A 15,210-nucleotide genomic window follows, 5' to 3' on the forward strand; every position below is an offset into this window, starting at 1 on the left:
AGTTACATTTAATGTTGTGGAACATCAATAAAACAAGTTAGTTTCTGTTATCACTTATGTTATAAAGCTATAAACAGTAGTTCCCTCATCAGGCTCTCTGTTTTCTCTTACTTGAAATTAATAAGACAAAACAAAATCTGCTTGTCATGTTACCGAGAAACCATCTCCTTCATAATATGAATCATTATAATTTTTTTTTTTTTAAATAACACATTAAACACATTTAAATCTGTTTATTCGCTTTACATTATGCAGACATACAAATCCCCATGAATTATCGGTTACTATAGAAACTATCATGTATAGAGCAAACATGTTAACACAAACATGCAAATTGAATTACACCTGGAATGAGCTTACAATTATAATGAGCACTATATAATTAATTTAGGTATAATCCGATAATAATAACAATATTTGTTAACGGGGAAAATTTAAATGATAAGTATAGACGTTTAAAAACAGAGCTGAAAAGTGTGAATAGTGGGAGTAGACATGGTGTACGAGGTTAAACGATTTCACAGCTTTGCACACATAGCAGAAAAATCACAATCACTCTAAAACATATTAAATACTCATGTAAACAAATCCATAAATACTCACTAAATACTCAACACTAAAACTCGTGCATGCTGTGCATTATGGGTAATGTTGGGTTCAGATAATTATCTTGGCAGATGTTTCTTGTTACCAAGGTGTGTCCTGTTACATTGATTGTTTAAACAGTAAATAGCTCTGAACAGCTACTCTTGGTTTTAACCTTCAGTTTGACCTGTGAAGACTGCATTTGTTGTTAAAAAGGATAAGCCAACAAGAAGACCAGAGAGATGTCTATGGGAGGAAAGCAAGACATTTTGAAGCTGAGAAAAGAAGGAAAGTCAGTCAGAGGCACTGCACAAACATTGGGCACAGCCAATACAATAATTTGGAATGTGCTGAAAAAGAAAGAAAACACTAATGTACTGAATTACAGACATTGAATGGGTTGGCCAAGGAAAACAACAACTGATGACAGAAACATATGATGAAGAAAAACCCCAAAACAACAGTCAGTAACATCACCAACAGCATCCACAGTGCAAGGGTGAAGGTATCACAATCCCATACCACAAGATACAAACCACTCATCAGCAGTAAGAATCAGAAAGCCAAATTGGAATTTGCAAAGAAATACAGAGATGAGCCCCAAAGGTTCTGGAACCATGATTAGCCTCTACCAAAGTGATGGAAAGGCCAAAGTGTGGAGAAAGAAAGGATCCAAAACATACAAGCTGATCTGTGAAACATGGTGGAGGTAGTGGCATTGCTTGGGTTTGCATGGCTGCTTCTGGAACAGGCGCACTAATATTTATTGCTGATGTAGCCCATGATGATAGCAGCAGAATGAATTTTTAGCATAAGTTTACAGGAACAATTTGTATGCCAATTTACAGAGAAATGGATCCAAATTAATTGGGAGGAACTTCATCATGCAGCAAGACAATGATCCAAAACACACTGCCAACACAACAAAAGACCTTATCAATGGGAAAAAGTGGAAGGTTTTAGAGTGGCCAAGTCAATCACCAGACCTTAACCCAACTGAGCAGAATTTCATCTCCTGGGAAGAAGGGAAACCCCCCAAAACAAACAACAACTGAACAATGCTGAGGTAAAAGCCTGGAAAAGCATCACAAAAGAAGAAACCATCAATTTGGTGATGTCAGTGAGTCAAAGGCTTGATGCAGTTATTGCAGGCAAAGTATATGCACCCAAATATTAAGTGTTATTTAGTTTAATTTACTTAAATACTTTTGTTGTTTAATAAATCTAGATGTAAATACCAGGAAATAAAAGCTGAAATCCTAAACTCTCATCTCATATCCTTCTTTTGATCTCAAACCCAAATGTGTTTGGTGTATAGCACAAAAAATTGAATTGGCCTTGTCGTTCCAATAGTTTCGGGGGGGACTGTATATATACTAATCCTTGCAGCCGATTTGCACTGTATGAAATTTAAAAGCAGAATTCAACCATGAAAATTCAATCTGTTTTTTTAATTCACTCCCGTCTGCACTCGAAATGCACAACAGAGCAAAGAACGCTGAGGTTTACATTACAGATAGCTTTTCTTCACCAAGTTCAACAGCATTTGCCTTTGAAAAGAAATGCTACTATTTCTACCATAGTTCAGGCTAAAGAAAAGATGCATGGAAAGCAAGTGATCTATGTTTTTTTTTTTCTGGGGGGAAAAAAAATCACAGTTGTAACATCACAGTGATTTAATAACCGTGCAGCTGGCGAGAAAGTGGAGAAAGCGGATTTTCATATGCAATTTCATATGTGGTTGCTTCAGTGGTACAGTAATAATACATCTGCACCTGAGAGATGTGAGTGCTAAATAACGAACCTGTGGCTCAACACACTTCTCTATAGCACACAGGAGATTAAAGATGAGACCAGTAACATAATGAGGCTGATACACAATCAAAATATTCAAACACATCACATCTCTGTAATAATAGTAATTACCTGAGTAGGCTTTCTGATTTTTAATCAGTGATTTGAGCATGAAAACAAAAACAAAAAACAATGGAAAAAAGGAACAGAAAAAATTCAGTGGAAGTAAGTCTCCTATATAATAAATTGTAGTATATTTAATAAATAACAAACAATTTAAGAAAATAATAATAATAATAATAATTATTATTATTATAATAATACTGTAATAATATATGGATAGATAGATAGATAGATAGATATTAACAACAGTACGCAAACAGACAAACAGATACACAGAATAGCAAATAAATACATCAAACAAATACAACAAACAAACAGACAAGTAGAGAGACAGACAGACAGAGACACATTCAGATAGATAAACTGACATTACAACAAATACACAGACAAACAAACAAGCAGATAGACAGACAGACAGAACAGCAAATATAGAGATAGAGAGACAGACACAATGACGATACAGGCAGGGAGACAGATAGATGAATATACAGACATTATTACCAGATAAACAGACTGGCAGACCAACAAAACAGATAACACATTATTCACAGCCTTAAGAGCTGTCATGGCTGCAAGATTTCATTCCAGTCACTTGAGCGAAAACTTTTTGAAGATTGTTGCTTGAAAATCAAGTTAAAGACAGATAAAGAGACACACAATGACATACAGACAGAGTGACAGAGGGACGGATGGGTAGACAGAAAATACTACAAATAGACAGATCAACTGATAGACATAGGGATAGATATGACAGAGAACAGCAAACAGACAGATAGAGAGACAGGCACAATGATATGTACTGTAGACAGATACATATGGATAGAGCGACACTACAACAAACAAACAGACAGACAGACAGACAGACAGAACAGCAAACAGATAACTCAGGCATCTTCAAACTTATCCACAAAGGGCCATTTTGTCTGTTTTTTTTTTTTGTTTTTTTTATTCAAGCTAATGAGGAGCTAAAACTATTTGTTGTTTAAAAAACCAAGTCCAGTTAATGAAACGGGAGTTCTGATTTGCTGAAAACCTGCAGTCACATTTCTGCCTGTGCAGACACTGTAGAAGACCCCTGGTGTAAGTTATAACTCTGCAGCACTACATAGCACATGTTCACTCTCAGTGTGTGTCAGTTTATTTACCAATCTTATATTTGTGTCAAACACTACATCCTTCACACATCGGCAACATTTAACAGAAATGCTGAGTGATTCCATCATGGCTGATATGAGTCCCCAGAGTGCAGAATGTGACCTTTCAGGGTTCATTAACCGAAGAGGTCGAGCAGTGCATCTCTGGCAACTTATGCCACTCAGAAAAGATGTTGGGGTTAGACTTGTTTTAGTCTGGCTGGCTGTATTCACTATTTACCATGCTGGCACCATGATAGATAAGAAAAGGAGTATAGTTTATATTCATGTACAACCCCAATTCCAAAAAAGTTGGGATGCTGTGTAAAATGTAAATAAAAATAGAATTCAATGAATGCAAATGTCATAAAATCATATGTTATTCACAATAGAATATAGGAAACATATCACATGTATGTTTAAACTGAGGAAATGTACCATTTTAAGGAAAAAATAAGGTCATTTTGAATTTGATGGCCACTAAACATTTTTAAAAATTTTGGACAGAGGCAGCAAAAGGCTGGAAAAGTAGTTGTTACTAAATGAAACAGCTGGAGGAACATTTTGCAACCAATTAGGTTAATTGGCAACAGGTCAGTAACATGATTGGGTATAAAAGAGGATCTTAGAGAGACAGAGTCTCTCGGATGTAAAGATGGGATGGAATCTAGATGGAAGCGCATGTTGCTCTAAAACCTGTATATACCTTTCAGCATTGATAGTGCCTTTTCAGATGTACAAGCTGCCTATTCTATAGGAACTAATGCACCCTCATACCATCAGAGATGCAGGCTTTTGAACTGAGTGCTTATAAAAAGCCGGATGGTTCCTCTCCTCTTTAGTCCTCTTTAGTTTGGAGGACCCGGCGTCCATTTTTTTCAAAAAGAATTTCACATTTTTCTTCGTCTGACCACGGAACAGTTTTCCACTTTGCCTCGGTTCATTTTAAATGAGCTTTGGCCCAGAGAAGACGGTGGCATTTCTGGATCATGTTCACATATGGCTTCTTCTTTGCATGGTAGAGCTTTAACCAGCATTTTTTGGATGGCACGGCATGATTCTGAAATTTTCCCACAAACTGTAGTTGCAGTTTTTTGCATATTGGAGAACTTCTACCCATCTTTACTTCTGAAAGACTCTGCCTCTCTAAGATACTCTTTTTATACCCAATCATGCTACATGTTACCAATTAACCTCCAGCTGTTTCTTTTTAGTAACACTTACATTTCCAGCCGGGCTTAGTGGTTAGCACGTTCGCCTCACACCTCCAGGGTCCGGGGTTCGAAACCTCCGTGCTGCGGGGGTTTCCTCCGGGTACTTCGGTTTCCTCCCCCCAGTCCAAAGACATGCATGGTAGGCTGATTGGCGTGTCTAATGTGTCCGTAGTGTATGAATATGAATGGGTGTATGAGTGTGTATGTGATTGTGCCCTGCGATGGACTGGCACCTTGTCCGGGGTGTACCCCGCCTTGTGCCCGATGCTCCCTGGGATTGGCTCCAGGTTCCCCCGTGACCCTGAAGAAGGAGTAATGGTAGAAGATGGATGGATGGATACATTTCCAACTTTTTGTTGCCCCCTTCCCAACTTTTATGAGACGTGTTGCAGCCATCAAATTCAAAATTACCTTGTTTTTTTTCTTTGTTTTCTATGTTTCTATGTTTTCTATGTTGTACTGTGAATAACATATGGGTTTATGAGATTTGTTAGATAAACATTCTGTTTTTATTTACATTTCATACAGCATCCAAACTTTTTTGGAATTGGGATTTTATGTGAATTGTGGCTGTGAAGCAAAAATACTAAGATGAAAAACAGCTTGAATCTTAAAAGTGCTGATACACTTTAACCTACGATGGTTTGCAAATGTTTGAGCTTCCCAATTAATTTTCCACTTGTGTTACTTTACAAATTATAGGTTGTGTTCCCTAACAAGGCTAAATTAGCATTGTAGCTCCAAAATAACAAATAAAACATCAAACACCAAAAATATCTAGGCTGATCAAATACAACTGTGTACATTGTTTTAGTTTTTCTTCTTTCATTTCTAAACCTTTTTAATCATGTAGGAAATCAACAAAGCATTTCATTAGACTAGGGGTGTCCACATATTTGCGTTTGACTTCTCAACCTAATGAAATGAATTCTAGCTGATTCAGTAGGATGCGTGATATTTCATATCAGTCGTCTTGAAAATGTGTTCATTTATATGCAGCGTCTAGACATATGGATCACATTTCATAGTACAAATCATTGCAGTAAAGACCATCACAGTCCATCAAACAAGCATAAAATATGAAAACTCAGCAGGGGCCAGACTAGGCATGATGGTTTGCTCTGTATTTCATGCCCTGCGTTCTAATACTCTTTTTTAATGATCCCTCTTTGACTTCCACTCTTTTCTTCCCCCTTGGATGAACGTCTGTTCCCCATTTTAAGGTCTGTTTGATTACTTTATTAGGTAAAGTTTGGTAGATGAGCCCTTGGAGGCCAAAGAGTCGGAGTCAGTATCATGGTAGACTTCATGAGCAGTTACCTCAAAGGTATTCTAATTTTGATGAAATTCTAAAAAGGTGAAACAGATAAGATGAAAATCTCATGTGTAAAAAGCATTAGTTACTTTCTGTATTACATAGTCCCCTTGAATAGACTGTGCTGAGGTTGAGTTCTGGCCTGTCATCTTTTCGTGTGCGTGTGTGTGTGTGTGTGTGGTGTTTCACGGATTTCCTCTGCTCTCTGTAACACACAGATTTCACATTATCAACTCCTCATTTAACAATCCAAGCAGTATAAACTCTACAATTATGGCAATTAGAGCTCATTTGATGCACAAATTAGATGTATTAGTTCAAACAAGATATAAAAAATTGGACAAGAAAACCATTTTCCCAAAATAAATAAATAATTCAAAAGCTCTCAATGTTTAAAAGAGGTGTAAATATTCATAACTGGAGGAAGGAAAAAAGAAAGAAAGAAAGAAAGAAAGAAAGAATCTCATGTTTAACAGTTTGAGGTGTAAATGTTCATAACTGATGGAGAAAGAAAGAAAGAAAGAAAGAAAGAAAGAAAGAAAGAAAGAAAGAAAGAAAGAAAGAAAGGAGAAAGACAGAAAGAGAGAGAAACAAAAGAAAGAAAGAAAGAGAGGTTAGATTTCTTAGGTTATATTGTAATAAAGGTACAAGAATAAAGATGGTGGTGTAGTGGGTTGCATTTCGGTTTCACAGCTGCAGGGTTTGATCCTAAGCCCTGGTTATTGTCTGTGGGTTTCATGTGTTCCCATGCCCTCATGGGCTTCTCTGGATTTCTTCCTACGTCCCAAAAACATGGCATGTGGGCGGCTTGGCTTCATTAAACTCTCTACTACTTTAAAGCTCTGGTTGCAGGTGTGTGAATAGAGACAATTAATTTTCAATACAGAAAGGAAAAATTATTATAAGCTAAACAACAACAGTCATGATTTCATTTTGTTATTATACACCTGCTACATTCATGGAATTGAAGAAAAACAGATAGTCACTTTAAAAAATATATTTTATTTAAATCATTTGTATTTCAGGCCATGGCATGCATCCAGAGACTAGATGGGATGCCAGTCCATCAGGCTAAGGAATTATATACAAGCAACTTTTGTACTGTAATCTTACACCTTGTAACGCTCCTTAACAAACATTTTTACCCCAATGCATATACAGTACATAACAGTACATAACTTAATACTGAATGCTATTTATTATTCCCTTCAAATCTGAACTGATGCTATGTTAATGTAAATTCCAACCTGACACATCTAATCTGGACCAGCAGATCCATCATTATTGTTTTGCCAGGTTTGATCGTTATTTCTAATTTCTCCTGTTCAGTAATGGTCAGGTCGAACTGCTCATTAAGAGTCCGTAACCTCTGCAAACTCTCACGTCCATCCTCTGGGAAAAAAGCAGCTCAGGATCTTAACAAGCCTGCATGAACAGCCTGCATGAACAGCACTTTGTTGACAAGCAAGCGTACAATGGGGTAATTGGTTTCTGCCATACACCAGACAAGTTAATTAATTTTAATTATTTGCCTAGCTCGGGAAGGGTCGAACTGAAAGAGTGAAGTCAGGAGGCAGGACATACAGTTCGTCATAGCATTGTTGGAAAATGCCAAGATGGCAGTGCAGTAGTGCACAATGAGCACTCTTGGTGTGGTAAATAAAGTAAAAAGTCACCTTGTGTCAAAGATGTGCCTTAGAAACATTGATCTACTACTAGTGGAAAACAGAGCAAAACTTAAGACAGTCTTTACTGCAGAACCAAACGTGGTTGAAGTTGGACTTGATCCAACTCCTCCTATAACTCTAACCCTAACCCCCTACCCTAACTCTAACCAACAAGATGCTCTACAACATGGTACAACTCACATAACTACACACTTATCCAGTCTGAAACACACTGAATTGTCACCATCCCCTGGACTTCTGTTTCAACTACACGCAGGTAGGAATTGCTGGATCAGGTCTCACTCTACCACCTGGACTTTTGGTTCTGCAGCAAGGGTTACTTACAAAACATGCTTGAAGAAATGCTTTTGCTTGTATCTTTCTCATTTGTAAGGCGCTTTGGATAAAAGCGTCTGCTAAGTGAATAAATGTAAATGTAAATGTAAGAATGGACTGTTGGAGAACAGTTCAGAAGGCTGTCTTTTGGCTTCAAGGCCTTAAGGCCTTGCCGATGCCTCTGGAATGCACGATTGCTTAAGATATCAGAGAAGCTTATGTGCACTCTTGCTACCTAATATGCTGCTGGCATCTCATCCTGACAACCTTATTCTGCTGTGGCACACCGCACCATCCAGACCTTCCTGATTCATCCTGGTGATCTTAATTGGCTTGGAGCTTCTGCATCTGCAACTCACATTCTGTTGTTGAGAATGGTCCTGCATGAATATTCCAGTTTATGCCAGTTTATGCTCAAGTCTCACCATTATTTCAGTGCGTAATTCTACCTGATTGCTGGGGACTTGTACCAAAGAACTGAAGAAGACTAGAAGACCACCCATTCATCCAATCACCACGTATTCTGTCTGTCCACTACATTTTTCCTAGTGCCAAAGAAGTCATGTATTGTATATCCTGTCTCAATAAGTAACAACGCATAGCACTCATGCAATTATAATGAAGTCCTATGAGAAGCTTTGAGATCTCTTTTCCACTGACAGTTTCTTGCTAACCGTGCTTCTTGATCCTGATTTACAAATGAACAAGGACACATCTGAGCCAAGTCAAAATATGAATTCCCTATAATTTTAGGAATTAACCCAAGCCCAGTGCCAGTCATGTGTCAGCAGCTCTGTACAATTGTGGTGTTGCTCCAGATTCTTGTTTTTGGCTGACAGAAGTAGAACCCACATGCTTGTGGCCCATCTGCCTCAAGGTTCGATGTGTTGTGTGATGCTTTTCTGCTCACCATGGTGACAAAGAATGGTTATTTGAGTTACTGTCAGCTCGAACCAATCTGGTCATTTTCCTCTGACCTCTCTCATCAACAAGTTGTTTCTGCCAGCAGAACTACTGCTATTATTAACTGCACATTTTTTTTTAATTTTCTTCTCACCATTCTGTGTAAACTCTAGAAATTGTAGAAAATCTCAGGAGATCAGAAGTTTCTGAAATACTCAAACCAGTCCTTCTGGTACCAACAAGCATGCCTTGATCAAAGTCACTGAGATCACATTTTCCCTAATCTGATGTTTGATGTGAACAGTAACTGAAGCTCTTGACCTATATCTGTATAATTTTATGTGTTGTACTGCTGTCATGATGTCACTGCTGATAGTGATAGATAGATAGATAGATAGATAGATAGATAGATATTATATTTAGGTATATTATAAATAGTGTTGTAAGGTAGGCAGAAATGGAGCTTTGTGGTAGTAACATTATCATACATCACCAAATCAAAGTGAAATATTGAAGCGGAATGAATAATCATATATTAACCATGCTCAAAATTGATTAATTGTACTAAGAGTTGTAGTAAATACTATGATTCATATGAACAATGAATATAATAGGTTCAATGATGATAATTCAAGACTTTAAAACCAGCTTTGCAGAACATGCATGGAAATGAAACAGTAAAAGTAAACATCACCAGGCAAATAGCTTGAAATTATAGATGAAATGGATCTTATTCATGGTTATTTGTATTACATATCGAACTGATATACCCTGATCATCAATAACATTAAAACCACTGACAGGTGAAGTGAATAAAACTGATTATCTTGTTACAGTGGCACCTGTTAAGGGGTGGGGTATATTAAGCAGCAAGTGAACTTGCAGTTCTCAAAGTTGATGTGTTGGAAGCAGGAAAAATGGGCAAGTATAAGGATCTGAGCAACTTTGACAAGGGCCAAACTGTGATGACTGGACGACTGGGTCAGAACATCTCCAAAACGGCAAGTCTTGTGGGGTGTTCCCACTATGCAGTTGTTAGTACCGACGAAAATTGGTCCAAGGAAGGACAACCGATGAACCAGCGACAAGGTCATGGGCGCCCAAGGCTCATTGGTGCACATGGGGAACAAAGGCTAGCCCATCTGGTCCGACCCCACAGAAGAGCTTCTGTAGCACAAATTACTGAAAAAGTTAATGCTGGCTATGGAATAAAGGTATCAGAACACACAGTGCATCACAGCTTGCTGCATATGGGGCTGTGTAGCTGCAGACTGGTCAAAGTGCCCATTCTGACCCATGTCAGCAGCACCTGCATTGGGTATGTGAGCTGAAGGGCCCACAATGGGCATGTGAGCATCAGAACGGGACCAGGGAGCGAAGGAAGAAGGTGGGGAAGAGATGGCACCAGGATGCACTATGGGAAGAAGGCAAGCTGGTGAAGGAAGTGTGATCCTCTGGGCAATGTACCTAAACATTGTTGCAGACCAAGTACACCCCTTTATGGCAACGGTATTCCCTAATGGCAGTGGCTTCTTTCAAGAGGATAATGCACCCTGCCACACTGCAAAACTAATTAAGGAATGGTTTGAGGAACATGACAAAGAGTTCAAGGTGTTAACTTGGCCTCCAAATTCCCCAGATCTCAGTCCGATTGAGCATCCATAGGATATGTTGGACAAACATGCCCAGGTCATGGAGGCCCCACCTCACAACCACAAGCTCTTTATCATACTTAGGTGAAAATCGCCCAGCACAATGAGGCTGTTCTTGTAGTTCTGGGTGGTTTTGATTGGATAGGCATCAAACAAACTTAAGTCCACAGGCTATTACACTTGACTTGTGTTATAGGATACTATCGAGTGAATTTTTTAGAGTAACCCCATAATAGATTTTTGATAGTTGCCAACATGCAGTAATTCAGCAAACAAGTCTAGCAGCTTGTTTTGAATGGTATTAGATGCAATTTCCAATGACATGTCAAAAACCACACAAAGACCAGAAATTAATCCAAAAAAATTCAGGCACTGGAGAAGGGAGACACTTTCCCCCCTTTTTTCTCAGCTTTTGTGAAGGAAACAATGTCAAAAACTCTCCTTGTAGAAAACTTAAACAGCAAAATTAACTTTTACAGAAAGGATTGCTTTAGCAAGTCTCTTGCCCTAGCAAAAGTCTTACCCTTTGCAAACACACATGCATGAAGACACGCATTCACGCACTTACTCTCTCTCTCTCTCTCTCTCACACACACACACACACACACACACACACACACAAGAGTTATGTAGTTTACAAATTGACATCAGCTGGGACATTCTGACCTTTCACACTCACTTGTTATAACTCCTCCACTTTCCCAGTGTTTAAGTCCATGACACTGAGTCTTTGTACAATGTCACTATTTGCTGGATGTGAGAACTGTGGTTCAAAGCGTGTAACTTACATGTCATTCTGCAACCTTCACTCTTCTATCACCTCCTGTAATCAGGCCTTATGGGATTAGCAAACTGGGAGTTAGCTACTAAATGTGGAACATTACTAAACATTAAACTGTATACACTAAGCTGAAATATTTCAAAATGTAATTTATAACACATGAAGTGAAGCGGAGTTACTCTTTCCCTCCTGAAGTTTATCATTTTCCTATAACATCACATCCCAAAATGGTTTATTCCTATTGTACAACAATTTTCCAACCCAAGCATTAAATTTTTTTAAAGAAATAAACAACATGTTAAATAGTATTTTATCCATGCATACATTTATGCATGTGTGTTTGTATGCTTAATGTCATGGAACATCCTTGAAATACATTAATTCCAGTTATAGTCAATGTAATCAGCCATACCCTCACCAGTCTTACCATTTTTCTCTTTACTGGAGTTAATAAGTGAGACTTGTCACATTACTGAAAAACTACAAAACAAAAAGTCCTCTGTACTGAAGACTTTCTTTATTTCTGACCATTACAAAGCTCTGTAACATCTGTTGAGTCCATGATGCCATGTATCCTAACAAAATGTCCATGTCTTCTGGCAGAGAAACAGCTCCAAAACATTAAAATAATATCTGAAGCGAAGATACAATTCACAGGCCTACCCCGGTATGACAAAGCTATGCAACATCTCGTTCCCTTCTCAGGGAACAGGGTTACATGTGTAACCCAGACATTCCCTTTCAAAGGGAACTCCACATTGTGTTAGCTGAACGCTGTGGGAATGAGAATACCCACTCCATCATACCGAGGGTACAGCCTGTTCCAAAGGATCTGAGTCTGAGGGTCACTGCAAGACACTCCATCAATAGGGGCATGGCTGGCCAAAATGGCGGCCACGTAGACTCTGATTGTAGGAGGAGCCAACCAGCTAAGAAACGTCCTTGTAAGAACTACAGGACTGTAGCTATTGAGCAGTTTGCTGGGTCTAGCTGATGTTCCTCACAGCACGAGACAAAAAGTTCCCACTTGAGCGCATGCAATTTCATCGTGGATGGTGTTCTAGTGGCCATGCCACTGAGTTTCTTTAAATGAGTGAACAACTGATTTTCAAACTCTCCTCCTTGGTCATGATGAATACGGGAGGGAAACCCAAACTTGAGAGCAAAGTCATTGAAGATGAGGTTTGCAGCAGTTTTCCCTGACTTTGATGTGATATGCTTGAACAAAACAGGTGAAATGGTCAACAATGACAAGGATGTACTCGTATCCACCTTTGCATCAGTCGAGATGGAGGAAATCAATACATACAAGTTCAAATGGCTGTGTTGTCACAATATTTTTCAAGGTAGCTCTCATTTCATGGCATGGCTTTTTCTGCTTGAGACAGGTGCAAGCTTTTGTCACATAGTGCTCAACGTCAGATTGCATATAGGTCCAAAAGAAGCGTTCACATACTAGAGATACTGTGCGGTCAGCACCTTGGTGTCCCATGTTATTGTGCAACTCTTCCAGTACTTTTCCTTTGTACTGTTCTGATAGGACCAACTGTTTGTGGGCTTTGGTTGTCCTGTACATAATTCCGTCACTGTCTACTGTCAGCTTTTCCCATTATCTGAACAGGCATTTTGTCTTTGGGCTGAATGTCTTTAGTTCTCTAGCTAGTGGTCTGGAGCCTGACAGTTTAGTATCTAGCACAGGACAGATGCACGTGTCCGATCTTTGTGCAATCTCTTAGAGCAGCGAGATAGAGCAAGAGATAGGGCAGCGCTCGTCTCCAGCTTCTCTTCCAGATCCATACGAGAGTTATAAGTTAATAATTTATAGGTTATAAATAATGAAAAATTACACATCAAAATGCGTAAAAAATAGTTTTGTTTTGTTTTTTTTTAATTAAGAGGGGTTTAGCAAATCTGCTCACAAGCACAACAAATACATATATGAAAAATAAAGGTTTCAGCATTAGCTGAAAATTTGGTCCAAGTGTCTGACCTTCAGTTTGATCCGACTAAGGTGTAACACTTTTCCCAAAGCTGTAAGCCAATACTTTGATATCGCTCCCCCAAAGGAAAAGCTCTGTCACTGTCCTTTAAGTGTATTAATGGTCATAATTCCCCAAAGGAACTGATGTAATTCCTCCACCACTGGTAGCAGAGACACAAAGACTCAAAAATAGATTTAATTTTCTTTTCTTTATTTTAAACAGAGATTTGTTTCAACTGCCGACAGCAAAAAAGAGCAATAATTAAAACCTAGTGAGCTTTTCTTTATAAACACATCTGTCCTCGCTAATGGCAGTAATAATAAATCAAAGCAGCTTTTATATGTTCACTAATTGCCGTGCGTATGGTCCCCGTGTGTAAGGGACATTTGTTACTCTGTTCCTTCATTAGTGACCCGAGATAAGAGAAACCTGAGGACTGAATCAGATATAAGATCTTATCAAATGAAGCTGTAATTTGGCTGTCACCATAGCTTTGGATTACACGATATGGCTGCTCGTTTTGAGTCTTCTGATAGTTATCAGATACACACAGTAGAGCGATGAAGGGGCAATCCAATCTCAGATTTTCAACACTTCACAATCTTCAATCCATATCAAATGCCATCATTAAACATTGTCACCTTCACCTGCAGTTCAAACACGAAATAATTAAATAATACGGTATATACAGATGAGGAACAAATTAAATGGTGGTTCTGTTATGCAATGAGGGGCATTTTGCTGGGATGATTTGGTCCACTTGTCCCTTTATTGTTTTATTCTAAAAAAAAAGTTTAAAAGTTTACATTTCCATTTTCTTTTAGGATGATTCTGCCACAGGGCACGTGGGCTCACTGAAAAGTTTGGTGAGGATGAAAATTATGTAAATCATATACTATGGCTTTCACACTCAACCGATCTCAACCCAATTGAACACCTACGGGAGATTTCATAGTGATGTGTTATCTCCACCACCATAATCCAAATATCACCTCAGGTAAACACCACCTGTTTGGATGCCTAAAACCTTACTAAGACACTCAATGCTGGTTTTTATTTTAATTTATTGTCATCTCCACCACCGGAAGCTTGCAGTATCTTGGCCCCTTCATTCATCAGGATCAGTTCAAACTTTGGGGTGTGATGTTATAGGAAATTTATCAGTGATGGAGTGGGCTAACATACAGTGGAGTTACTGCTACTACCCCAAAGTTGATTACTTGCATTTAACAGAACATCCTTTTATTCCTCTTATACAAGAGAAATTTGCCAACACTAACCATTTTTATTCATTACAGAATGACGCTTTTTTAAAAAAAAAATCCATTCATAGTTACATTTAACGTTGTGGAACACCCACAAAACAAGTAAAATTCTGTGTTCACTTATATTATAGCAATTATAAACAGATGTTTCATCATCCCTTTTCTTTCTTTATTTAAGTTTGCTTAGACAAAAAAAAAACAAAAAAACAAAAACAAAATAACAACAAACTGTATCTTGCTGTGGTCCAGAAAGCACAACATCTCAACCCATCATAACAATTGCACACACCACAGACAATTTGGAAATGCCAACAGCCTACACTCTTTGGAGTAGGGGAGGAAACTGGAATACCCTGAAGCATGGGGAGAACATGCAGGTGCTATGCACACAGGGCAGAGGTTGGATTTGAACCCCAAACGTGCAGGGCAAACGTGCTACCCACTAAGCCACCATGCCCCA

The sequence above is a fragment of the Ictalurus punctatus genome, chromosome 23, assembly GCF_001660625.3.
Source record: "Ictalurus punctatus breed USDA103 chromosome 23, Coco_2.0, whole genome shotgun sequence".
In the NCBI taxonomy this organism is placed as follows: domain Eukaryota; kingdom Metazoa; phylum Chordata; class Actinopteri; order Siluriformes; family Ictaluridae; genus Ictalurus; species Ictalurus punctatus.